Source organism: Pinus tabuliformis, chromosome 9 (assembly GCF_031772625.1).
Source record: "Pinus tabuliformis cultivar Carrire ecotype Pingquan chromosome 9, CPIR1, whole genome shotgun sequence".
Taxonomy (NCBI): domain Eukaryota; kingdom Viridiplantae; phylum Streptophyta; class Pinopsida; order Pinales; family Pinaceae; genus Pinus; species Pinus tabuliformis.
In genome coordinates this window covers 715,156,219-715,181,496 of record NC_142307.1, presented here as the reverse complement: position 1 = coordinate 715,181,496, position 25,278 = coordinate 715,156,219, and positions in this window count along the sequence as shown.

Here is a 25,278-nt window from a genome sequence, read left to right as displayed (position 1 = left end):
AGGAAAAGGAAATATCTTCATGCAAGAAAACAGAGACAGCTATTGAACTGATATTTTTTGTTCATTTTATTTAGGTTCTATTGTCTTTTGGTCTTCGATCTTTTTCCCTTTAAGCTGCTTGGTTGTTTGGTCTTCATGCTGGATGTCATATTTACTTATGACCTTTCATATGATACACTTTCATCTGATACTCTTTGACTTTGCTAACATGTCAATATCCTTTTACTGTGTTGTTTTACTTTTTACTATACATTTATATTTTTACTGTGTATTTCCTACAGTAAATCATTGAGTTTTTCCCATGTCTCAGCATCTTGTAATTGGATATTGAGCATTTTTCAGTATATCTCATCTGCCTCTATATACTTGGCAAAAGTTGGCTTATTAATAAAAATGTGTTTTACCTCATGCTGGAGGTAAAACAAGTTTTCAAATGTTTGATACAATACTTTTCCTATTGGTATGCCCTTCATGGATGAAGTGTTTACCTGATCTCTAGCCACTTCCTTGATCTTCTTATTGTAATATTCCTGTGTCATTAGCTTATCATTTATAACTAAGGGATTAGGTAATCCCTTTTGCCTCAAAAGTTTGAACTTAACCATGAACCTGTCAATGGCCAGTTGCATGGTTTGACACTTATCCTCCAAGTTCAACATCAAATTCCTCTTAGTGAGGACTCTTCTAACTTCCAAAATTGTACATGTCCTATTAGGTATCTCTAGTTCTTGCAGGTCATACTTGTTCTTGGAGTTGAGGAAATGAATTATCCTTGTAGCCTCCTCTGGCATATCTCCAAGTTCTTCTTTAACTTTCTGAATGGCTTCTGTAGCCTGCTTTATCAAATCAATCTGTTCAAAAATAACCTGAATGGATGGCCAAATATCATTGAAAGAGTCAATGATATTGGCACACAGTTGTTCCTTAGCCTAACCTAGAGGTTCATTGAGTGTCAGTTCCTTATGGCCTTCTGTTGTTCTTCTCTTTGCATGATTTGGGCCAATTTGAAATCTGTCTCGAGGTTGGTGACTTTCTCCTTAAGTCTATTCTTCTCCGTGGTTTGAATGGGCATTTCTTCCATTGCTTTGACCAGCCTGTTTGCTCCATCACCTGTGCAGCCTGTTATTGTTGATCTTGTTGCTGATGTAGTAGTCAGTAGTGTAGTGGCCATTGGAGCAGTGGGAGCTAAAGATGTTTCTAAAGTAGAAGGTACAGCAATGGTAACTGTTGGAATGATAGTTGCAGGAGCATTTTCAATACTAGATTGTTCGAGTTGCATCAAGATATCTAGTTCTTTCTCCATCTACTTCAACTGATCATTCAGTTGCAGCACTAGGTCCATCATCTCTTCATGATAGCTCTGAATTTCCAAGACCTCCTTTGTTTTTGGGTGTTGTAAATGAGGCAGCTTAAGTTATTTCTTGAGGGCTGATATGTCCTCATTCCTATTCTTGATCAATTTTTCAGTAGCCTTAATGTCACTTGGGTCATGGCCCAGTTCAATGACCAAGTCCTCCAAGGACTTTATTCTGTTGTCTTTGGCATGTGAGGAGGTCTTTCCTAGCCTGAATTGGGTTGTGACATTATCCAATGAATATTTCAGCTTAAAGGCATTCATGGCCTTTTCTATGAGGGTAGAGTAAATCATTTCTCTAGCATGCTTATGGAACTCTATATGATCAATGGGATGAACATCCCTAGCCAACAACTCAAAATTAGTCTTTTTGTAGTCACCAAGGTCTTTGGGTTTTGTACAGTGGGCTGCAAAAATGACACCTGCATCTTGTCTGCTTTGATGTCAAAGGCTAACATCAATGTGGTCTGATTTGGTGGTGTAAGCTTGAGGTATTATTTTATGCCTCATCTTTATTTCTTTGAATCTGTCTTTTATATCCTTTTCCTTGTTACCTGGCCTGACCAAGGAAGAAACCTCCATACTTTTTTGTCTCTCTATCATCTGTGTGTTGGAGGTTGATGGCTGCTGTGTTTTACCTGACGTAGCTACTTCTTTACTTCTCTACCTCATTATCTCAATGTCAATCATTTCCATTGATTCATTGTTCTCCTCCTTTTCAGTCATAGGATTCAACTTGGGCTTCTTTCTTAGCTCAAACAGCTTATCAGTAGTCTCCATAGCAGAGCTAGATGCCTCTTCCTTGTTCCTCTTAGGATTCTTCTCCTCATTGGCTGGGGTCTGTAACACAGGATGAACATTCATTGTTTCTCCTAATTCTGGAATGTTCAGGAAAGAACTCTGGTCAAATTGTTTTTCTAAATCAATCAGTGTGTGTTCTCAACATCCACAACTATGTTGTCCATATCAATCAATTTGTTCTCCACCCACTCAGACTGGTTGGAAAATTGTTCAATGTCTAGGCTTGGGTGGTGGATGTAAGGTGCCAATTTGACCTTAAGTCTCAACTTGTTTATGACTCCACAAGAGTCATAATGCCATATGAAGTTGTTTCTGAATTTCATCTATTGCGGTAACATCTCGACCTCTGGTACAGCCTCTCTATTGTCGCAAATGAATGGGCCCATTTGATTTTTCACCTTGAACTAGGTTTTCTTGATAGCAGATAAGGAGTGGACCTCATCAAAATTGATGATTTGTCTGAAATGTTCAAGGGAAAATAGCCTCATAGGGAGGTATTTTGGCAATTTATAAGAGGATAACTAGGAGTCATAAATTCTCATCTCAGTGTGGTTCTGCTAGAGGTACCAATCTCCCACCTTGTTGTTCTTTTCCAACTGCAGCACTCTCTTGATGTCTTGGCTAATTCTAGGCTATGTATCAAAATCAGCATGTTCATGATTGGGTACACAGAGAATTCTATTAAGTCTTTGTAGGTGAATGTCGTGGAAAAATTCTAGACCAAGGGTGTCCAGTAGACCACTGATCTCTCCTTTCCCTAGGTGTCCAACTTCTGGATGCTCACTGGAAACTTATCTGTCTAGTAATACAAAAACATATAAAACAACACTGAAGAGTATTTGAAAACTATTTCAGTGGGTAGTCCAGTGAATTGTTCATGCATTCTATCTGCAATGAACTTAGCATAATCATACATGATAGTAGGAGGCTTACATGTAGTGAAAATAGACAGGTAGACCAGGATGACCTCATCCACATGCTCATCTTATGTGTATCCTAGGATGCATGAGAGCATGGTGATTATGTGTCTGCTAGTTTCTGAGAAAATGGTGGCAGCATAGGGTGGGGTATTTGAAGGAGTATGGTTCTCTTCAATGATAAAATTCTGGAAATTTTGCTTGATTTTCACGTCGTCTAATGTGATGTACAAGTCTGACAGGTTTCCAATGGATAGAGGAGTCTGATTAGGGCTAGATTGGATTTGTATCATTTGGTTAATTGACTCAGGTGTAATGATCAATAACAACTCTTGGTTTGGGGAAACAATAGCCCTTTGGCTAGGGACATAACAGGCATGACAAAAATGTACAATATCTGGGAAAGGGTGAACTTCTGGGAATGTGTATTTGGGTAAATTGGATTCCCAAAGGTTTATGTCATCTGTATGGTTCAAAAATCTATCTTTACTCCAATAGTGGAGCTTCAAAAGGTGGGCTAGAGTTGCAGTGCCTTTTATTTGGAAATCCATGTCTGCTACGGCCAAATGGTCAATGACTAGGTGAGGGGTTGAGACCGGTCTAACATCTAGAGAGGTTTGGGCAGCTATCTTGAGGATAAAATGTAGGAATTAGGCTTGTAAGGATTTGTATAAGTGAAGCTTTGAATAGGTCTGTACAAAGATAGGGTATTGGCAGTTTGCAAGATAGGGGTTTGGGTATTTCAGGGGGGGTAATATTCTCAATTTAGGGGAAATCAATTAAATTCAATTAATTATTTCTTCACTGTACATTTTTAAACTGGGAGGGTCGTTCTGGTTTTGTTTTGTTAAAATACCTGGAAATGGTGGTATAGGCTGCAAATTGGTGTGAATAATAGCTGCAGAGGGTACTCTGGCTTCAATTATGTACTGGATGGCTGAATTGGGCGTCCAGAGCATGTTCGCGAGGCAATTGGCGGTCAAATCTGGTTACAGAGGCTCAGGGTGGAGCAGGAAGTCTTAGGAGGCTTTCACAAAGCAAATGAGCGAAAAAGGGTGAAAATGGACATCTTTCTCCTTTTAACCAGAAACGGTTAGAAATTGGCGGGGAATTTCATAATGAATAGTGATGGTTTTGGAATTTGGAGGGGAGGTGGTTTCGGGGGCCATCACACCGTTTTTGGGCATCGGGCAGTATTTCACCGAGAGCATGTGAATTAGCGTGGAGCTTCCACGTAACCAAAAGGGGCCCTAGCGAAACCACCCATTTCACATGCTATCAGGTGGGTAAAGTTCGGCAAGGAAATCAGCGCGATATGGATGTGCACCGTCAGATCTGGGGGTGGTAGATCTGACGGTTGTCACGTGGTGGATCTACACAGCGGGAACTCGGGCGAAGATCTGCGAGGACCAGGGGATTAATTACAATTGATTGTAATTATTTAATGAATGAGTGGGGGGTTAAATATAATGAACGGGTTATGGAGTGGGACCAGGATTAAATGCAGAGTTAATTAAATAAAGCGGAAGGGAGAGAAAACTTAGTACGGGGTTTTATGTGGTAAAAGGGATTATGTTGGGAAATATAGGAATGGGGAAGTTAATAAAGTAATGCAAGGGGGGAATTTAACCTTAGGATAAAGGTTTTTAGTGGGTTTTTAGGCCAAATAGGGAAATTAATAAGGGGAAAGTGGTTTCTTCAAAGGGGAAAGGGTTTCACACTAGGGAAGGGGGGTTTTTGGGTAGGGGGATGAGTTTGGAGGGTAAATTGCTAGGGAAATGTGTGAAACCAAGGGGCAAGGGTGAAAATGAAGGGAAAAGGGTATTTTCTTAGGAAATAATGGGATAATGGGGAAATTAGTAAGTATGTAGTGGGGGGTGAAATGAAATGAGGGGAAGTTAGCCAAATCAACTTGTGACCATCCTTTCAATTTCATAACTGCTCCTGCACACTGAAACATATGATTAAGCATAATAAATGTGTTTTTGCTTCAATCAACTTTGTACTTTTGCAACCTTTCTTCTACTTACCCTTTAGCTACCCAAACATTTTTTCTTCACTTTATTGGGTGCATTTAAACTATCAGACACTTTCTTTCCTTTTTCTTTTGAAAAGTAAACTATCTAATTCTACCCTTAGATCTTCCAATGGCTCAGAGTAAGCTTATGAGTGCATTTTATTCTCTACCTAACTACTAATCTGCCAAGATTAAACAATTTGGCTAGATCTTTATTCTCTATCTATAAACATGAAATTTAAAGTATGAAGTAGTCAAGATTAAAGAGTTTGACTATCATGGGTTGTGGCATTTAAGACAAGATGCACACAACCATTATTTTGGACGGTAAAGTAAAAAGTAGTGGCACTTATACTTGCACACTTTCCTGATCTGTTTTTGTTTGGGGTTCATATATTTTCACTTTTTTTATCTTTTCTTATTCTTTTTGTCCTTTGATATTTATTTTAGGACATACCCTCTTTACATTTTTTAATTTTTTAATATGGAAAACATTTGCAGAAAAGAAAAGGTATATACAATATTGCAAGACTTAATCGCAACTAATCCAAAATTATGAATCCTATTATTATAGGACCCTAACAGTGGCTCCACATGGGGATAGCATTTCCTGGTGAAATATCAAGAACTCTAAAGATCAGTATCCTTTGAATTGTGATTGAAGTTACCTTGTAAATTGTTCTTCTATGATTCTGCTTTATTGATACTTATGATGGTGAAACCTTCAAAGCTCAAGGCCTTCTCTCTGGGCTTCAACTTCAAAAGATCACCATCCAATCCAATCTACACTCTGCAATGTTATGTACAATGGTGCAAAGAAAAGTGAACTATTGTTAATCTGTAGAAAAATAATGCTTCAGCATTCTACCATTGACAGGTCCTCCTGGTAGATCTTATCCATCTATCTCTCTCAAAAAAAAGGTGTTGTTACCCCTGTAACCGTAAATGACATAAGGCCCTTGCCATAAGAAGTCAAATTTGCCATGTTTTCTTGTTGGGCATGGAATCCCCCCAAGGCACATTTTGGGGATTAAAGCCCAAGTTTTGAGCAAGTCTTTTGTAAAAGCTCTGCGAATTGCGGGCGCGGGGAGCGAAAGTATGATAGATTCATAGAGTTGTGCACCTTAGTTTTTGTAATGTAATGTCAGCTGGATAGACCTACCCATGGTCCGCGGACCATGGGATTGTATAAATAGAGCAAGGCTCTAAGTATAAAAGATAACTAACAAAGAATGAAGAGAATGGAAGAACGAGAAGTCTAAGTGATTGAGTCAGAGTGTAAAGTGTGTTTGTGGGTCATAGAGTAGGAGAAGGCTCTGCAGCTGAGTGTACAGAGGCCTAGTAGTCCGCAATTGAGTGCGTGGACCCCTGCAGCTAAGTGCACAAGGCAAGTCGAGTCTGTAATCGTTGAAAGAATCAATAAAGATAAGTTTTGCTATAACTCTGCGTATCTTTTCCTGGTTTAATGCATGATTGGATATAATTTGCAAATATACTATTTATTTACTGCGTGAGCCTGTATGAATGTTTTGTATTGTTAAGTATAACTTAAGACATTTAAGTAGGCGAAGGTGCTTAAACAATATTGGGAGATAAATAAGATCTCGGGTAATAGCGCAGAGCGCGGCACAGCCCCTAGTTATGGTTGTGCGAAGGCAGGGTATCAGGTCGCGAGGAACGAAAGGTGCACAAAGGAACAAAAAAAGCACCAGTTGAACTCATCAGATGTCTCCAAGGTGCGGAAACCTAGATCTAGCACCCTCCCATACTACTTCGGGTGAGACCTCAGTCTGCGCTCTGCAGACTGTTGCCGAAAGGGCCACTAGTACCGGGATTTGTTTGGATAATTAACTCTAAACCTAGGTCAGGCCCCAACAAGCCAACAAATGGTTCTATTTCCAGGACCGAAATCTGCATAGAGATATTTGATTTCATATCACTGGAATCCAACAAAGAAAGGAATTGAAGATTGGTTGGACAGGAAGATTCACAAGTTCACGGCGCAGGAAAACAGGAACCTGTGATTATCAAAGGAAGAGTGGTTAGATTGCTACTTGTATACGGAGATCCACGAAATTTTCTTTGCAGCCCTCCCTACTGAGTTGTACGAGTGGATTGTGAAGCTAGTAGATAGCCAAGGAAGGTGTAAACTTGACAAACCTATTGTGTGGACTCCAGAATTGGTGCGCAGACTGGAAGCATTAGAAGATAAGATCATGCGCGTTGTTGATCACTGGCTTGATCGAATCATAGTAGGATTGTTCACCAAGTTCATGGTAGATACTTTAGTCAGCTATAGTGAGGCAGAATGACGCTTCCTCAAGGGATCGCGAGGTAGGTAAGTTAAATCTTTGAACACTTGGATTAAAATGCTACTATGTGAAAAGTGGGTTATGCAAATAAATTGATGTTTGGGGCTACACAAAGTGGGAGAATCTACAGAAACAAAGGTAGCACAGAATTAGAGACTAGCCCCTTGATTTCACTTCCATGAGGAGGCAAAGAAGAGCTCGCCAAGGTCTCGCCAAGAAGTGCGATCAATCTGATAAGGCAGAGAATTCCGTGCATACCACCCCCACCCACACCACCACCAGTTTCACCGTCTTCACCCCTCACTTTTCCCATCCCACCTCCGCCACCACCACGAAGCATTATGGCTAGCGCAATAAAGCTACCAGTGTTCAAAGGAGTAGGGAATGAAGATCCAAACTAGTTTTGGTTCGTGATAAAAGCTATATGGGAAGCACAGGGTGTCACGGATGATAATATAAAGAAGGAAACATTGTTCTGCGCTCTATAGGATCACGCGCTGACCTGATACATTAAGCATTCCAATGACAATCCAAATGCGGGGATAGCGGATATTCAAGTTGTGATAAACAAAGAATTTAGTAGACCAAAGTCGAAGGCAAAGTCGATCATTGGATTCAAGGAAATAAAAATGCTACCAGGCAAAACCCTGTGGAAGTTGGATCAAAGACTGAAGTGCACAATTCTCGAAGCAAACATGACCTTAATAGATGAGCAACACCGCGAATGGTTTGTAGCATCATTAATGTCGCATCTATGGAACGCGCTGTCGCAAAAAAGGATAACCACTTAGGCTGAGGCTTTGGAGGTCATAATGAGATTGCACGAGACTCCGATACAAGATCCTAACATGGGAGTCCAGCAGATTCACACGCAACTGAAAAACTTGTGCATGGAGATGCAAAGTTTGAAACAAGACAGGACAACCCACCCAAATATGTGCAATGAGGTTTGGTGCATAAAATGCAAGGGCCAGGGGCACGACAAGGACCACTACCTGGTGTTCGTGAATTACCTTGCAGGAGGAGGGCCAATTCCACTAAGACCGGAGGCACAAGCAGGACCAAGCGCGGTGCTTGCACTGTGGTGTGCGATTTGTCAAATAGGAGGAAAGCATGCTACAGATAACTGCCATCTATTATAGAAGTATACGCAGACTTCACACTAGTTGTTCTGAAATTTTTGTAGATTAGTAGGCTATGATGAGAGAACCTGTAGAAGTTATGAGCTAATGATGGATTGGACTCCTACCTACAGAGTTCAAGCCAAAACATGGCCCCTTGACCAGAACACAGGGATGGAGTGAACCGGATTTCAGGGGTGCGGATGAGGCCGAGTTGGAATGGGACCAAGAAGAGGTCATGGACAACTGATATGTTACAATTGTGAAGGGCCAGGACATTATGCCCATGATTGTATTAATCCAACGCGACCATCATGCTTGTATTATACATTGTTTGATCATGAGGCAGAGGACTGTCCAACACTGATAGTGAGGTTGCACGATAAAGGAGCACTCCAACCTTCCCCGACTTAGAACCTGCAAATGATGAGGTCTAAGCTGCGCGAGGAAGACCCTAATGTAAATATATTGCTCTGGAGTGGTATTACGACAGGGGATGACAAAGGCAAGAAACTTGAAGAAAGTACCTGGGTACGCAAGGCTCCAATGAAGGAACCAGAATTTGATTTGGAGCACGCTAAGGAGACCTTCATGGAAGCTAAGAGGAGCTTCGTTGATGCCTCCACTTTAGGAAGTAAAGACATATTGGAGCCGAACACGGACCCATCGATGCTCACTGTGTTCTTAGAGATATGCATGAAGCTACTACGTGATAGCAAGGCTATAAAGGGGCTGCAAGAACTCATAACTAGATGCATTGGGACCGTGCCAAGAGAATTACATGTAGTCTGGAAGCTCAGGAAGAAAATTACGAGAACAGGAAGGGAGATGAGATTAACTGCATAGATCGGGGAATATAAGATGGACCAAGTGATTCTGGATCTAGGATCATACACGAACGTCCTGCCAAAGCAGACATGGGAGCGCATGGGCAGGCCTACGTTGTAATGGTCTCCTATCCAACTGCGAATGGTGAACAAGTAGAAGATCCTACCTATGGGGAGATTGCAGGGAATCACAGTATACATCGAAGGAGCAAGAACGCTAGCATATTTCGAAGTGATAGAGATTGTTGATGACAACAATCCCTACCCCGCACTACTAGGAATAGATTGGGCCACTGACATGAATGGAGTGATAAATCTAAAGAAGTGCAAGATTATTTTTGAGAAAAAATTTAGTACACATAGTGGTAACTTTGGACCCTGTGGAAGGATCGCGCTACGCAGAGCCAGTGCGCAACTACAACAGCGATGATGACTTGGACTGCATCTACAAATAACCACATGAGAGCAGGACTGGGTAAATCCAACCGTGGATGGCTGAATCTCATGGGAGTGTGAAAGCCCCTGGACATAAGATTCTGACGAAGAGATATAAATATGGAAGAACCAGTTACACGAGGTAACCATGCTCAACTATAGCATGATGACAAGATCGTTGCACTGTGTAACAATAGAGATAAGGGATTTGCCTACGTACGACAGATTAGATGAAGTGGAGGAGTTCTTGAAAAAATTTGAAAGAGAAGTGTCGGAACAACATTATTTCGACGTTGAAATGGGTATTGCACACTACGCTCACAAGATGGTGGGGTACACACCAGAAGAGTTTTGAGGACTGGCGTGAGTTCTGAAGGATGATGCACATGCGATTTGGGAAGTCTCCGATGCAATTAACAAACAAAATTGTTGGACGAACTGACTCGCGCACCCACCTATCCAGGTGGATACAGGCATATGGTCCAAAACTTGTACAAATGCACATCGTCCTCATGGTAGGAGACATGATCGGAAAGCAGGTGCGGGTAAGGCAATGGCATGAATGACCCCTCTGGCAGGGGCCATGAAGTATGGAAAGGCCAAGTGCGCAGAAGAGTATCCCCATAGAAGCTTTTAACAAAGTACGTGAAGTGCTCAACAAGGTCCACAATGTAAAGCGGAATAACTGGGATCTGCACGTACCAGCGGTTCTCTGGGCTTATAGAACCACATGCAAAAACATGACCACACAGACACCACCAAGGCTAGAGTATGGAGCAACCGAAGGAAGAACTATAGTACTTGCAGAGCTTGGACCGCGCATACTAGCACTGGTAGATACGGTGGTTCGCAGAACTAGAAGTAGAAATCCAACAGGGAAATCTCAGGCTCCAAGAACTTGAAGAAGAAAGGATACGATTAAAGAAGAAAAGCACTCTGGTGGACACAGAAGTCAAGAAGCTAGAGGACGAGATAAAGGAAGATGTTTTGGAAAAAAAACCAGGGTGACAAGGTAGGATGCATATGATCGCAAGGACAGGTTTAAGGCCTATTGCTACGAATTGGTCAGTCTGATGCCTTGGCTTGGACCACACATTGCTAAGCGTATTGACCTAGGTAGCGCATTGCAGATGGTAAAATGCGCAATACCGACTGTAGCAAGAAAAGGTGATTATTCTCTAGGAAACATGATGAATGATAGGATGAAACTTTGCACGAGTGGTACAACCACCTGACTAGGCGAAGGAAGTACAGTCTTAGTGCTCCAAGCAGTTGAAAGGAAGCGCGGGACTATAAATTATTCTGTCTGGGAGCTACGCGATGTTAGAGCTGTGTGCAAAATCAAAGCGTCACAAGGGCCATGACCGCGCACAGGGGGCAGCGCTGCCGCGTGGGTTGGCCAAAAAGTGACCATTGAAGTCACTATTCACGATGGGATGCTCGACTTGAGGCCAAATGTTGTGGGCGACAGGAATTTAAGATGTGATTTATGGGCAAGATTTGGAAAAATCTGCTGCCAAGGGAGCATTAATGAACTGAATTTGGGGGGAACGGTCGAATTCAAATTCAAAAGCGTTATAAAATACAAAGCTGCCCAGCAAACAACACTTGTTCATTCATGAATTGAGCTGTTCAGCAGAGCCCTGACTATTGTGTGCCAAGCATTGATTGAGCCCCTAAGTTCGTGAGTGCGAGGCTTCTGGATAGATATGATGGCATCAACTGAGGTTGTTATGGAGATAACCAAAATTACCGCCAAAGAAGCCGCATAGGCCCTAGATGTGGGGAATGCTCCGGAAGGTGTCGGGATTGTGACAGAAATCCCAAAATCACCGCACACACCAAGACCCAAGAAGGAAAAACAAGCAATGGTTCACGCACGTGTGTCACCGCGGAACCAGCTACACACCAAGCTATCGATCGAGGAGAAGGGGAAGGTTGTCACCATAGAGACTAATGACAAAGAAGAAGATCTAGAGGATCTTATCATCACAGAGGACAAGGATGAAGGCATGGAGGAGGACACTCAGCCTGCACACCCCACAACAAAATTGCTTGCTTATGTCCCCCCACAAAAATGGAAGGCTAAAGTGCCCAAGGACCTGGACGAGACCAAGAGCTCACTCCAGACCCCGCTCCTCCTCGAAAACATTATGTTTGAGGGCATGAACCTGGGATGCATATGGAGCCTGAAATTCGAAGGTTGGGACCTCGCTGACCAGGAGAAGTTCCCTCACCTTGAGACCAGGCACCTTATGAATCCCAAGAAAAACACTACGGCGAGGTTACAGAACTAGAGCTGTGAAAGTGGTTGCGCGGAGTGGAAATGCGAGGCTACTGAATCTGCTCTGGGTGTCGCATTTCCACCGCACCCCAATAACCATTTTCGTCATCAGGCAGCTGCTTTGCCTGGTGTATGTTGGGTGTTTATGGCTAGAGGAGCCCATCCCCATCACGACAAACTTGATTCACCACATCTCTCAGCTTCCATGCAAAGGGGAGGACCCCGCGGACATCTTGGAAGGGAAGGGTAGTGACTTGGCCATCACGGAGGCCAGGAAGAAAAATTACAAGCTGTAAAAGAAGAAGAGGGGCTACGCCATCTCCAACATCAAGGAGAAAGAATTATGCATGGTGACCCAAATCCTGGCAGGAAAATTTATGCGCAAGTGTCGTGCGAACGAAGTCCCCACGCCAGTGGTAGCACTAGCTGAGCAGTGCACGGAGGGGATCCAATTTAACTGGTCCAAGTTCCTCTGCAAGGAGTTTTTAGAAAATTTCCACGAAGCTTAAGAACAGGGAAAAAGGTTCCACTTTGCATGGCTTCTTCTATCCATAGTGCTCTTGGCAAGGGAATTACCCGAGGATAGTCAATTCCCCATAATTGACAGGGACCTGCCAGAGGCCGCGAAGTACGCTTCGCTCTAGGCCACAAAGGATGCTAAGAGGATCTACGACAGAAAAATATTTTGGGTGTTCATGGAGATGAACCTTAGAATGGGGATCAACCGTAAGCCGTGGTTGTCACCCACTGTTTACAACAGTCTGCAGAGCTTTGCAGAATTCAAAGCAGACATGCATAACATTTATATCAGAGCGCACATGGATCCAACCAAATAGTGTATAAAGCTACCTTCGTAGCCATAAACGACATCATTTTTAACATACTGGAGGCATGGCTGCCAGAGTGGAAGTCCCCAAACATCGTGGAGATAGAGAAGTCAGTGACATAGAGGGAGAAATAAGAGGCCAAGCTACGCATCGCACAGTTCGCTGAAAAATGAAGGAAGGAAGCAACGGCAGCAAAAATGCGAGCGACGCGGGACACTGCACAGAAAGAAATTGAGCAAGAAAAGGTCGCAACAACAACAACAGCACACGAGGTAGCCGTGAAGGTGGGCGAGGGCCAAACGATGCCTTCGCAGGGGTAGGAAGCAAAGGAAGCAGAGACAGAAGAGGGAGGCGCAGACCCACAAACCACGTTAACTCAGGTGAAGAACCAGCACCCAACAGAGTGGGCAGGGTCTCGTAAGAAGGTCAAGGCATCAAATTTTTCTATTGACCCGATCACCCTAACTAAGGGTGATCTGGACAACATTGGTGAGATGGTGCGCGATGTCACTAATGAGGCTCTCCAAGATTTCATGTAGGAGAACCAGATTGTGTTGGGGGCCCTCAGAGCACAGTTACATGAATTACAAGTGTGCCCCCCTCAGACTGGTACCCTTTCAACCAGCCTCACAAACGGCTCAACAGCAGCAAAGCAGATGTTGAACATGTGGATGATGAATACCATAGTGTTGCCAGAAGGGGCACTAGTGACATCAAATGAGGCCGACAGACTTACAATTAGCGCATTGAAAGGTCTTGATATCAATATGGCTACACTCCTGTGAGAGACCTTATATGTTTTGTAGGATGGGATAAATGCAGAGCTACGCGCTAGGGAGAGACGGACACTACAAGTCCTCAGTGAGCAAAAAATCAATATGGAACAACTGAGCTTGTAGCGCAACGAAGTGGTGTCGCAGAACCAACAGCTGGTACAGGTAATAAATGATGCTTTCTAAAGCATCGCGGAGCTGGCCATCCCAGCAGACATGCCAGCAGAGGCGCGAATCCACAGGTTAGTAACAGGGGCCTGTGAGGCAAGGGAAGAAATGACAAAGGTTCAGCTAGAGCTAAACCTTCAGATCATCGAGCTGCGGTTGAAGGTGCAACTGTTCACCCCCCCAGAAGCCAGCTAACAATGCACTAGCACTATCACAGCGGGACTTGAAGAGATTGGCGGTGCAGTGCGAGACTGCACCAGTATGTTGGAAGAATCGCTTAAGGTCCTCACAAATCTGCAGGAGGACCCCAACATCCTACATCTAGAGATAGAGGCACGAGAACTCCAACAGCAATATGATAGCATCTGAGGAACTGTGCAAATGGTGGTCCTCACTCAGAGACTCACATGGATGCAACAAGCTAAAGCGCTGAAGGAGTAGGTGGACGTGGCACAACATAAGGCAGTAGTGCTGAAGGCATGCGTTCAGCCTTGGATCAACGGGGCCTTCACCATCATGGCAGAAATTGAAGGTAAGCTCGTACAAATGCAGGGGATGCACACACTGATGCAAAGAAGCACTACCGACACAGAGGTCTGAGAACAACATATGCAGCAGATCCAGCAAGCAGCAGCTCAGTGTGTTGTTAACCTTGCTGCAGTTTGAGAACAGTTGGAGGGACTCCGCGCAAAGACCTTCGCGCTGATAGAGTGACTCGAGGGTGAGTCATGATGTTTGTGTTGGGGGCCTATTGGGCATGGAATCCCCCCAAGGCACATTTTGGGGCTTAAAGCCCAAGTTTTGAGCAAGTATTTTGTAAAAGCTCCGTGAATTGTGGGCGCGGAGTGCGAAAGTATGATAGATTCATAGGGTTTTCCACCCTAGTTTTTGTAATTTAATGTCCCTTGGATAAACCTACCCATGGTACGCAGACCATGGGATTGTATAAATAGAGCGAGGCTCTAAGTATAAAAGATAACTAACAAATAATGGAGAGAATGGAAGAATGAGAAGTCTAAGTGATTGAGTCAGTGTAAAGTGTGTCTGTGGGTCGTAGAGTAGGAGAAGGCTCTGCAGCTAAGTGCACAGAGGCCTAGTAGTCCGCAGCTGAGTGCGCGGACCCCTACAGCTGAGTGCATTGGGCAGGTCGAGTCTATAATCGTTGGAAGAATCAATAAAGAGAAGTTTTGATATAATTTTGTGTATCTTTTCCTAGTTTAATGCGTGATTGGATATAATTTTCAAATATACTGTTTATTTACTGTGCGAACATGTATGAATGTTTTGTATTGTTAAGTATAACTTAAGACATTTAAGTAGGTGAAGGTGCTTAAACAATACTGGAAGATAAATAAGATCTCGGGTAATAGCGCAAAGCGTGGCATAGCCCCTGGTTAGGGTTGTGCGAAGGCAGGGTATCAGGTCGCGAGGAATAGAAGGTGTGCAAAGCCACCTGCACGAAGGAACAAACAAAGCACCAGTTGAACTCATCAGACATCTCCAGGGTGTGGAAACCTAGATCTAGCACCCTCCCATACTACTTTGGGTGAGACCTCAATCCGCGCTCTGCAGACTATTGCCGAAAGGGCCACTAGTACTGAGATTTCTTTGGCTAATTAACTCTAAATCTAGGTCAGGCCCCAACAAGCCAACATTGCCTTTGTCTTCCCTTCTTGAATCCCACTTAAAAACCTTATCACCTATGTAAAAATCATCTACTTTGGTCTTTTTATCAAATACCTTTTTTATTTTGTCCTGGATTACCTGTGATTTTACATATACTTCTTCTCTATTCTGCTACAGGTGTATGGTCTGATTTATCCTTCTCTAGATATCATTTGGTTCCACCTATACTTCCTAGATGATCTTCATCGCTGGCACTCCCAAAGATGATGGGAAAACTGCATCCATCCCATATACTAACTGGTAGGGAGATGTGCCAATGTACTCCTTGGTAGTTAGTCTATCCGCTCATAAGGCATTGACTAACTTTTTGTTCCATGTCTTCTTGTTGTCTTCCAGTAATTTCTTAATGATATTGACCAGGCTTTTGTTAGAGGATTTTTCCAGTACATTACCTTGAGGGTAATAGGCTATGGAGTGGCCAAGGGTGATGTGGTATTTGTTACAGAAGTCTATCATTCTCTTGGATTTAAAGGCAATTGCATTATCAGTAATGAGCTTTTGGGGGCATCCAAATCTTGAAAAGATATTATTCTCTAGAAAGGAAATAATGACAGTGTTTATGGCTTGTCTAGAATGTATGACTTCTATGCATTTTGTAAAATATTCAGTGGCTGTCAGAATCCACTTATGTTGGGCTGAGGACGCTGGGTGTATTTGTCGAATGAAATCTAACCCCCATTTTGAAATGGAATTTCAATGGAGATTGGTTAAGAGGCAAGGGTAAATTTTTTCTCTTTCCCTCAAATATCTACCACTTATGACAGGAGGTCACATTTTTCTTAACATTTGCAAACAAAGTGGCTAGTAGAAACCAGCCCTCAGAATTTTGTTAGTAGTAGTCTTCAAATACAAGTGTACTCCACAATTCCCTGCATGGAATTCTTTCATAACTTTATCAGCTTCATCTTTCAGTAAACAGTTTAAAAGAATACCACTAATGTCTTTCCAAAACAAAGAATTATTTATAATACAATATCTCAATGACTTCATTTTCAAAACTCTAGCTTTAGTTCTTGTCAAACCAGGAGGAGCTTGTAAGTTTAGTAATACAAATATGATATATGCATACCAAGGTGAATCAGTAAAAGGTTCACCAACCTGTGGAGTCGCCATCTCTTCCTGATCATAAAGGGCACAAATGAAATTAATATCTAGGGCCTGACAGTTTGATTCAGCCACGAGTTCAGCTAAACCTTGGCCTTTGATAAGCTTAGTATGATTTCTATGTCATATTCCAATATAGTGGCAATTCATTTGCCTCTCTTTCCTTTAGGCCCTTTTTGTGTTAAAATGTCCTTAACTACTGAGTTTGGAACATAAGCAATGATGTGAGAATATAGAATGTAGACTCTGAAATCTTTGATGGCATTTACTAAAGATAATTCTTGTTTTTCCATAATATTGTATTTGAGTGTGGCATCTCTTAAGGATTTACTAAAAAATGCAATTGTTTGTTCATATCCTTGGTTGTTCTTTTGTAACAAGACTGCTACAATGGTGTCTTCTGAAGCAAAAGAAAAAATTATAAAGTCTTTCTGAAAATCAGGACTTATAAGGACTGGAGTCTTGGTTAGGGCTTCCTTGATGGCTTCAAAGGACTGTTTTTCCTCCACTGTCCATTTACGTGTTGAGTCCTTTCTTAGCATGTTATTTAGTTCTCTAATCAATTCTGCTAAATTTGAAATGAAACTCCTGAGAAAATTTATCTTGCCTAAAAATGATTGTAACTATTTAATGTTTCTAGGATGGGAAATGGTCAAAATGGCCTCTATTCTAGTTGGATCTATTCTAATTCCATCTTTAGATATGATATGTCCCAATAGTTTACCCTCTTCTAAACCAAAGAGTGTCTTTTTGGGAAAGAAATCCCAAATTTCCTACATTTGATGAAAACTCTTCTCAAATGGTCTAGATGTTCGTTATCAGATTTAGAGAAGACAGTGATGTTATCTTGGTATACCACTAGGGATTCATGGATCTCCTTGGAAAAAGCTATATCCATAGCTCTCTAAAATATTTCTCCTGCATTCATTAATCTAAAATGCATCTTCAAATACATGAAGGTACCCCAAGGAGTAGTAAATGTAGTTTTGGCTTCGTCCTCTGGTTGAACTAAGATCTAGTTATATCCAGAAAATACATCAAGTAAAGAGATTTTGGATGAGCCCACTACTCTCTGAAGAATATGGTCCATTTTTGGTAGAGGATAGTTGTATTTTAAGGAGACCTTGTTCAAATTTCTGAAATCGACACAAAGTCTGATTTGTCTAGTATTTTTCCTAGTAGTGACTAAGTTTGAACTCCAATCTGAGTATCTAATGGGACCTATAATTTGGGCATCAAACATTTTTTTAACTTCTTTCTCAATAGATGGCATAAGAACTGGGTTAATTCGCCTAAGTTTCTGTTTGAAAGGTTTATGATCTTCTTTGAGAGGTATTTCGGGTTGTATTATGTTGGTGTCATAAGACTTCAAGTCTTCATAACTCCATGCAAATACATCCTAGAACTCCTTAAACAGATTTATGTATTTTACCTTTCCTTTTGGAGGAAACGTTTTTTATATTTTAATGAATTTTTGTTTTTCCTTAGTTCCTACGTTACATTATTCTATATCTACTCTCAAACGCTCCAGTTTCGGTTTCCTATCTACATCATTTGAGTCAAACAAATCTTCTAATGGGACTAATCCATTAGGAAAAAAATTATTTTTAAGATTAAGACTTTCTAAGTTATCTACTTCTAATCTAGTGAAATTAGTAGGTTTAGCTATATCTAAAATATTTAAATCTATGTCACTATCTAAGTTATTATCTATTGTACAATCCGTATCTATTTTACAATTCTGAAACTCACCTTCACCATTCATGAAGTTATAAATTTGAGGATCCTCAGAGAAAATCTACCAATACTTCAAGTTCTCTGGTATAACAGGCCTATGTCTCACTTCTGTAGTGTATTGATGGTTGGGTTGAAAGGGAAATTTGCAGGTACTAGCAAATGTGGCAGGACTATGGGCTTGCATGTTTTGTTTTCTAGGAATGGCAGCAAAGTTTGTTTCCAGGAGGCCTTTAATCAAATCTAGGACAGTCTCCCTGTTACACAGTAATTTGTCACTGTCTTCACTCCAGTCCTTCTACGGTGTCATGTGTCCAAGTCAAACATGCTCATATTAGACAAATGCTCTCTGATGTTGCCAAATGACCCAATTTTCCTAAGTTATCTACCTCATCGCGACTATGGACTAAATATATGCGTTGAAGAGCGCTCCTAAACAGTCCAGATGCGCTGTCATCGCGGAAGTACACCTAATTCCCTCGATGGTCTGATTTTATGTCCCAGCACGAGGTTGTTTATAATATTTGGCGATGACCTGACTAGCTACGTTATTCAATAACGATACCAGTGCTATAGATCGGTTATGCCCCTGCGATGATCCAGATTGGGCGAATTTGTTCCAACAATCGGCCTTCCAGATAACTCCAGACCTGGTTGTTGGCATAGTTTGTATCGCCCTCCTTTCTCTGGCATGGATGTTCCATCATTTGTGCTACCTTCCTTGGAGATAAGCTCACTCTTCCACCATTCATGGAGACTCCTTCTCCTATTTAAACTCTCACCATTGCTATGCATTGCTAGTTTCTGATAGCTGGCTAGTTGAGCATTGCTGTTAGTGTTTGTGAGTTTGCTAGATAGTTGGTGTGAGTGTGACAAGTGTGGGATTGTTGATAGCTTGTGGGAGGTTGTGAAGTGCCCTTAATCTTGTGGAAAACTTATGAGTGAGAGAGACTTGTATAATGTGAGATCCATCCTCAAAGAGTGAATGCTTGATGAACATGCTGGCTGGATCCCTCTGAGAAGGCTTGTGACGTCAAGACTTTGGTTGTAAGCTTACTCTTATTTCATTATCAATACAATTAATGATGTTTTCCTATGTCTTGTATGTAATTTACTTGATAGCTCATGACTTCTTGACTTTGTGAGTAAATAGATCATTCTTGTTTTCCAATTACGTGCTTTGTTGTATTTCCTTTGCATTGTTTCAGGTTGATCACTCGTTAGGAGAAGGAAGCGGAAGCTGGAGTAGTGCAACGGAACTCCATCGACCACCGGTTGAGGTAGGCCTCCAACTATGACTGTTTAAGGAAATCTATTGTTGATCTGTACATGTTTGTGACTAGACCCACTCTAGGGATAGAGGGGTTGCCTCTGTCTGCAGAGGGAACACTTCCCTACATCACAAATTGGCAACTCCACTGGGGAGCTTAGCCTTTGTTCTTTTCTTGTTTACTCTTGTCTTGATTTTTGATTTGGTATTTTTGAAGTTTTTGGGATTAGTTACCAGTCTTCTAAGTTTCCTGGGTTGATCTGTGAAATACCCCTATTTGATTGAAGGATTGACTGTTTTTGATTTGGGAGTTTTGGTTCACCTATCATTGTTTTGAAAGTCATCTCAGATTTAAATTTAACAGTTGTGTTGTCATCGTGCTCACCCTTTTGTAATATCCTGTTCATCGCGTAATTATGCCTTACAGTCGTGATGGTTCTGAAAATCCGACCATCGCGGAAAAGTCGTGTACTTCCACGCTGACATCGCTCTTTTGCTGCGGCTAGTGCTTTATCAACACTTGTTGCTTGTGTATTACCCAGGCTGATTGTTGTAGAATTGATTTTCTCAATTTTGCCTCCTGAGTCCATCAGTCCTGCTAGTCCCTTGCTTTTCTCACTTGTTTGATAACTTGTTTTTTACTGTTTATAGGTTGAGGCACTCTTTGTGAGCTTTGTTGAATGAATCTTGCTTTCTTGCTTATGTGACCTAGTTCATTGTTTCAAGTCTCTTGGATCAGTTTGGCTTGGTTGCTTGTTTGCTCAAGGTTTGTTTGTAGCTTCTTGTCGGTTTGATTGAGCCTTCCCCTTTTCTTGTTTTTGGTTGATTGTTTAGTGACTGTTATTGAACCGAACTTTGGCATTGATTTGATTCCTCTTCACTACCGAACATAGATCACAATTGTTTGGATCAACCGGTTTTTTCCACAGTTGCTTGTTGCTTATTTGTTTTTTCTAGATTTAAAGACATCAAAATCAAAAGAATTGCATTCATTTAGTATACGAAAGTGAAAGTGAATTTGCATTTCAAGTTTACATATTGGAAAGCAAACGATAAGATCTCTCATTAGTAGTATCCGTGCACTTTAGGAATTGATGTCTGTATGCATTGAGTGACTGCCTTTTGTTTCTTGGTTTTCTTGGTTTGGGAATGATCTCTCTACCCTCCAGTAGGTAGGTGTTCATCGAAGAAAAAGGATATTTCATTCATTCTAGCTGCATCCAAGGATTTGTTGTATACATATGACAAGGCCTAAAAATTGAAACATAATCCAAGATCAACTCTAAAATGAACTGAATAAATCTAACAACGCATTGGAACATAACGCACACCTATTTAGAGGTCTAGGCTAGAGAAATGCTTCGGCATCGTTAAACCTAGTCACTTTTGTTTCCACTCAAGGTTGGGTGATTCCTCCTTCTGTGATTCAATAGTGGTCTAGCACAGAATTGTGCTCCCATGTACCGTCGAGTATATTTTTGGAGACCCCACTAGGTTATCATCCTTTATCCTTAGGAAGCCATGTCTTCCACCTTACAAACCGTAACGCACCGAACACAGCATTCAGGAAGATTGACTGTCGTATGGAAAGTCCTTGGTTTTTGTATGATTGCCAAGGTGTATATGCAGTTTTATGGATTTGTCTGGTAAACCTTTTGCCTAGTTCTCCAGAGTAGTCACTTTCGTTCCTTTTCGAACTCCCTAAAAGAAAAGGTCCATCTGAGCACTTGACACTTCAGGCTCATTAAATATTTGAAGGTGACTAGAGTCATGTTTTTGTCCTTTTCTCGACTCTTTAAAGATGAAAAGGTCAAGTTTTGTTCCTGTGTCTTAAAATTTATTTGGCCTCGATTCACATTTATCCTGTTAGATCTTATTTGCATTAGCTTGAGTAGGGTTCTTTCTCGTTAGTTTTCCTAGGGTTTTTGAAGCATCATCCTGGCGGAATCACTGATCCCGTCTCCCGTTCCAAGTGACCAAGGGTCTCCTTCTTCTGTTGCTCCTGAGATACCAGTTGTTAGTGATACTCTCCCTATTATTTCGAGTATCCAACCAATTAACTCTCGCGCTCCAGAGGACGAGTCTTACGATATTCACTGGAACCCCGTTTGGGAGCCTTCTGAAAAATATATTCCTGGTACCCCTCCTAGTGTTTCGGTCCCAATGTCTTCTTCTGACATGGAGGACACATCCCCTGTCACAAGTGAAGAATGCATTGCGACAAGTGGATAAATTCCTATCTCAACGGAAACTACACCTTTTCGTGTCACCCCTCTTAGTGTCACGTTTCCTTTACGCTATAAGGCTTTGAGGGATGTTATGGGTTCTAGGACCTCCCTTACGAGTTCTATGTGGTCTCACACCGTCACTCCGACCTCGGAGTCTTTTATTCCTCAAATTCACAATGTGTTTGTCACTTCCGTCCCGACTATTCCAACTGTCTATGTGGCTTCTTCAACCCCTGTTGTTGGTGCCGTTATTGCATCCTCAGTTGTGACCACTGTTGCTAGACCTCCATCCGGATCGGTGAATAGTGGCCCATCAGCATCTACACCTAGAATTGTTGATCCTACACTAAGTGCCCCACCTTCTTTTGGTTCCATTAAAGCAGGTGGGGCATACGATCAATATTTGCATGCTCTTCAGAATCCGGACCCTCAAGATCTGTTTCATTATTACGATTCTTGAGGAGCTCACATCTATACCCCGGACCTTTACCCTCTCAGCCTGTGGTTGAGGTTACGGTCCCGTTATCTGTTGCTTGGGGTACCACCAGTTATCATGGTGCCCAAGTATCCCTTGCAAATTTTCAAGGACCACCTTATCAAGGTCAACCGTCTTACACACAACCCTCCTATGGGTAGCAATATTACAGACAGTCTTATCCAGGGTAACCTGGAGGCCCACAAGGACAACCCTTCCAGGGACAACCTTCAACCTCTGGTGGTTCATCTTTTATCTATTTCGGGTAACCTTATAGTAATCCAGGACAACCTTACATGCAACAAGGCCAACCTGGTGTCCAGCAAGGCTACCCTTCTGGGCAAGTTGGTCAGCCCTACATTCAGCAAGGCCAACCGACTGTCCAATCTGGTCAACCATCTGGACAAGTTGGTCAGCCTCAAATCCAATCAGGCCAACCAACCGTCCAGTCTGCTCAGCCATCCGGTCCATCAGGACAGCCCTCAGTTGTGCAAGGACAACCCAATACCCAGCAAGCTCAACCTTCTGGGCAAATGGGTCAATCTCAATCTCAACTAGGTCAAACTTCTGGCCAGATGGCTCAGCCTCAGTTCTCTCAAGGACATCCATCTGGGCCTGTTCAACCGGGCACTCAAATGATTTTTGCTTCTCAAGCTCAACCCAGTTTTCAGTCCCAGTCTGGGCTCCAGACCCAATCCGATTTTCAAATGCAGGTTGGATCTCAATCTCAACCGGCCTATCAAACACAGCCTGGATCCCAGGCTCAGTTTGGAGACCAGCTTCTTTATGGTTTCCAGTAATCCCAAGGGAAAACTCAATTTGCGCCGTACCAAAATTATCAACAACTGCAGGTGAGTCCTTATCAGAATTATCAACAACCGTATGTTGCTCCTGTGGGCCAAGTTGGTAATCAATGGAATGTTGGGGGGCAAATCCAAGGTCACCCATCCTATAACCCCTATGGACAAAATCCCTACGGACAAAGCCCTCCTGGGCCAAATCTGTCCAGACAGAATCAATGGGGGCAACAAGCAGCTGGCTGGAACTCTGGTGCTACCTCCTACCCATGGCCTCAGATGTCCTTTAACCCTAAATTACCCTTTTTAGCAACGTTGGAATTACCGGATGTGTGAAAACTTACAAATGATCCTATCCTTCATAATCTGTATTGACCGCTGGTTCCAACTAAGATTCCCGGTGATTATCCCAAATTTGATGGTAAAGCTGGAGAAGATCCCCAAGCCCACATTATGACTTATCATCTATGGTGTTCGCAAAATTCATGGCTTGATGATTCAATCTGGCTCCGCCTTTTTCAAAGGACCCTCACTGACTCTACTGCTAAGTGGTATATTGAGTTAGCTCGCGGATCTTTTCAGGATTTTAACTCGTTGGCTATGGCATTTTTAACTCATTTTCAGTTGCCGATTCGATATGAAACAAGAACACACCTCCTAACATCCTTGAAATAAACAATGACTACGCATATCTCTGATCATATCCATGAATGGAGACGGCGTCGCCGTTTGATTAAGTTTTGGATTCCCGATCAGCTTCTCACTGACTGGTTTACAACCTCATTTGTCGGTTCGATAGCGCGGGACATTGCTATGGGGGCATATGTAACTAAAGAGCAGGCTATTGCGCGTGCTCAGTACCTTGACTTGGTTTACTCCCAGTCCGATACGCTATATGATTATTTGCCTAATGCCTCGAGACCCAGAACTTCCAAAGCCCCGCCAACACCATCCGTTGACGGTTTCATTGGTTCTGTTAATCCACCTTCTAAGAAATCTTCCATGAACCCTAGGAAGCAAAAGTCGAATGCTTCAAATGAAAATACTTCTCAGGCTGTATCCAATTCTGGTAATACTTCCGAGGTTAACGTCGTCCAGTCCACCACGACGGATAAAGCCTTGAAAGGAAAGAAGAAGGGAAAAGGAAAGAATAAAGCTGATCAACCTAAGCAGGATTCCCCTAAACCTCCACCCGAGGAAGGTGCCAAACGCAAGCCCAAGTATCCTTGCCTTATCTGTGACGAGGATCACTATACCAAAGACTGCCCGAGGTGGTCTGAAGTTAGTTGTTTGTTAAAAGGTGCTCCCGGGACTCCTGTCGTGCTCAAAGAGCCTTTTCCCTCGCAGCAAACGCTAATGGTGGTTGATCCATCCCAATCCTCTTCTCCCTTTGGTTCTCAAGTGTTTATGGCTGGGACGATTCCCGTCCACATTAGTACTCAGGCAAAAGAGTATCTGTCGCCTGCCGGGAAAGAGCCTGAGGTTCCCTCTAGCGCTCCTCCGTCCAGTTCTAGTCCGCTCCATATCGAGAGACCTAGCACTGAGATGCCCATCTGACACCCTCATAAAGGTGTACTCCGGAAATCTTCTTACAACCCTAATTCTCGTGCTGCTCAGCACTATAGCATCGTTGAGGACTTAGCCCAGGCTCCGTCAGCTATGTCTGCTTTAGAAGTTCTCCAGAGTTGCCCCTCTCAGAGGAATTCCTTGCTATCGGATATCGGTGGCATCGACCCGGCCGACCTAGACTTAATCGCTTTTGACCTCGACAGTCATATACCGAGACTGCCTCACCAAATTTCTTTCCTTATCTAGGTCATCATCAATTCCAAAACGATTCATCGTACCATTATTGATGAAGGCGCTTCAACTTGCATAATGTTTGTTGCTTGTTGGAAGGCTATTGGTTCTCTAACTTTGAGCTAGTCTCCTACGACCTTGGAAGCCTTTGATGGGAGAGATTCTCACCCTTATGGTATACTCCAACACTTGCCTATTACATTGGAAGGGAAGACGGTCGAAGTGGAAGTTGAAGTTGTTGATGATAATATAACTTACAATCTCCTTTTGGGACAAAGCTGGACATATGCCATGCGAGTCGTGGCTTCATCTCTTTTTCGTGTCATTCATTTCCCTCATCAGGTGAAG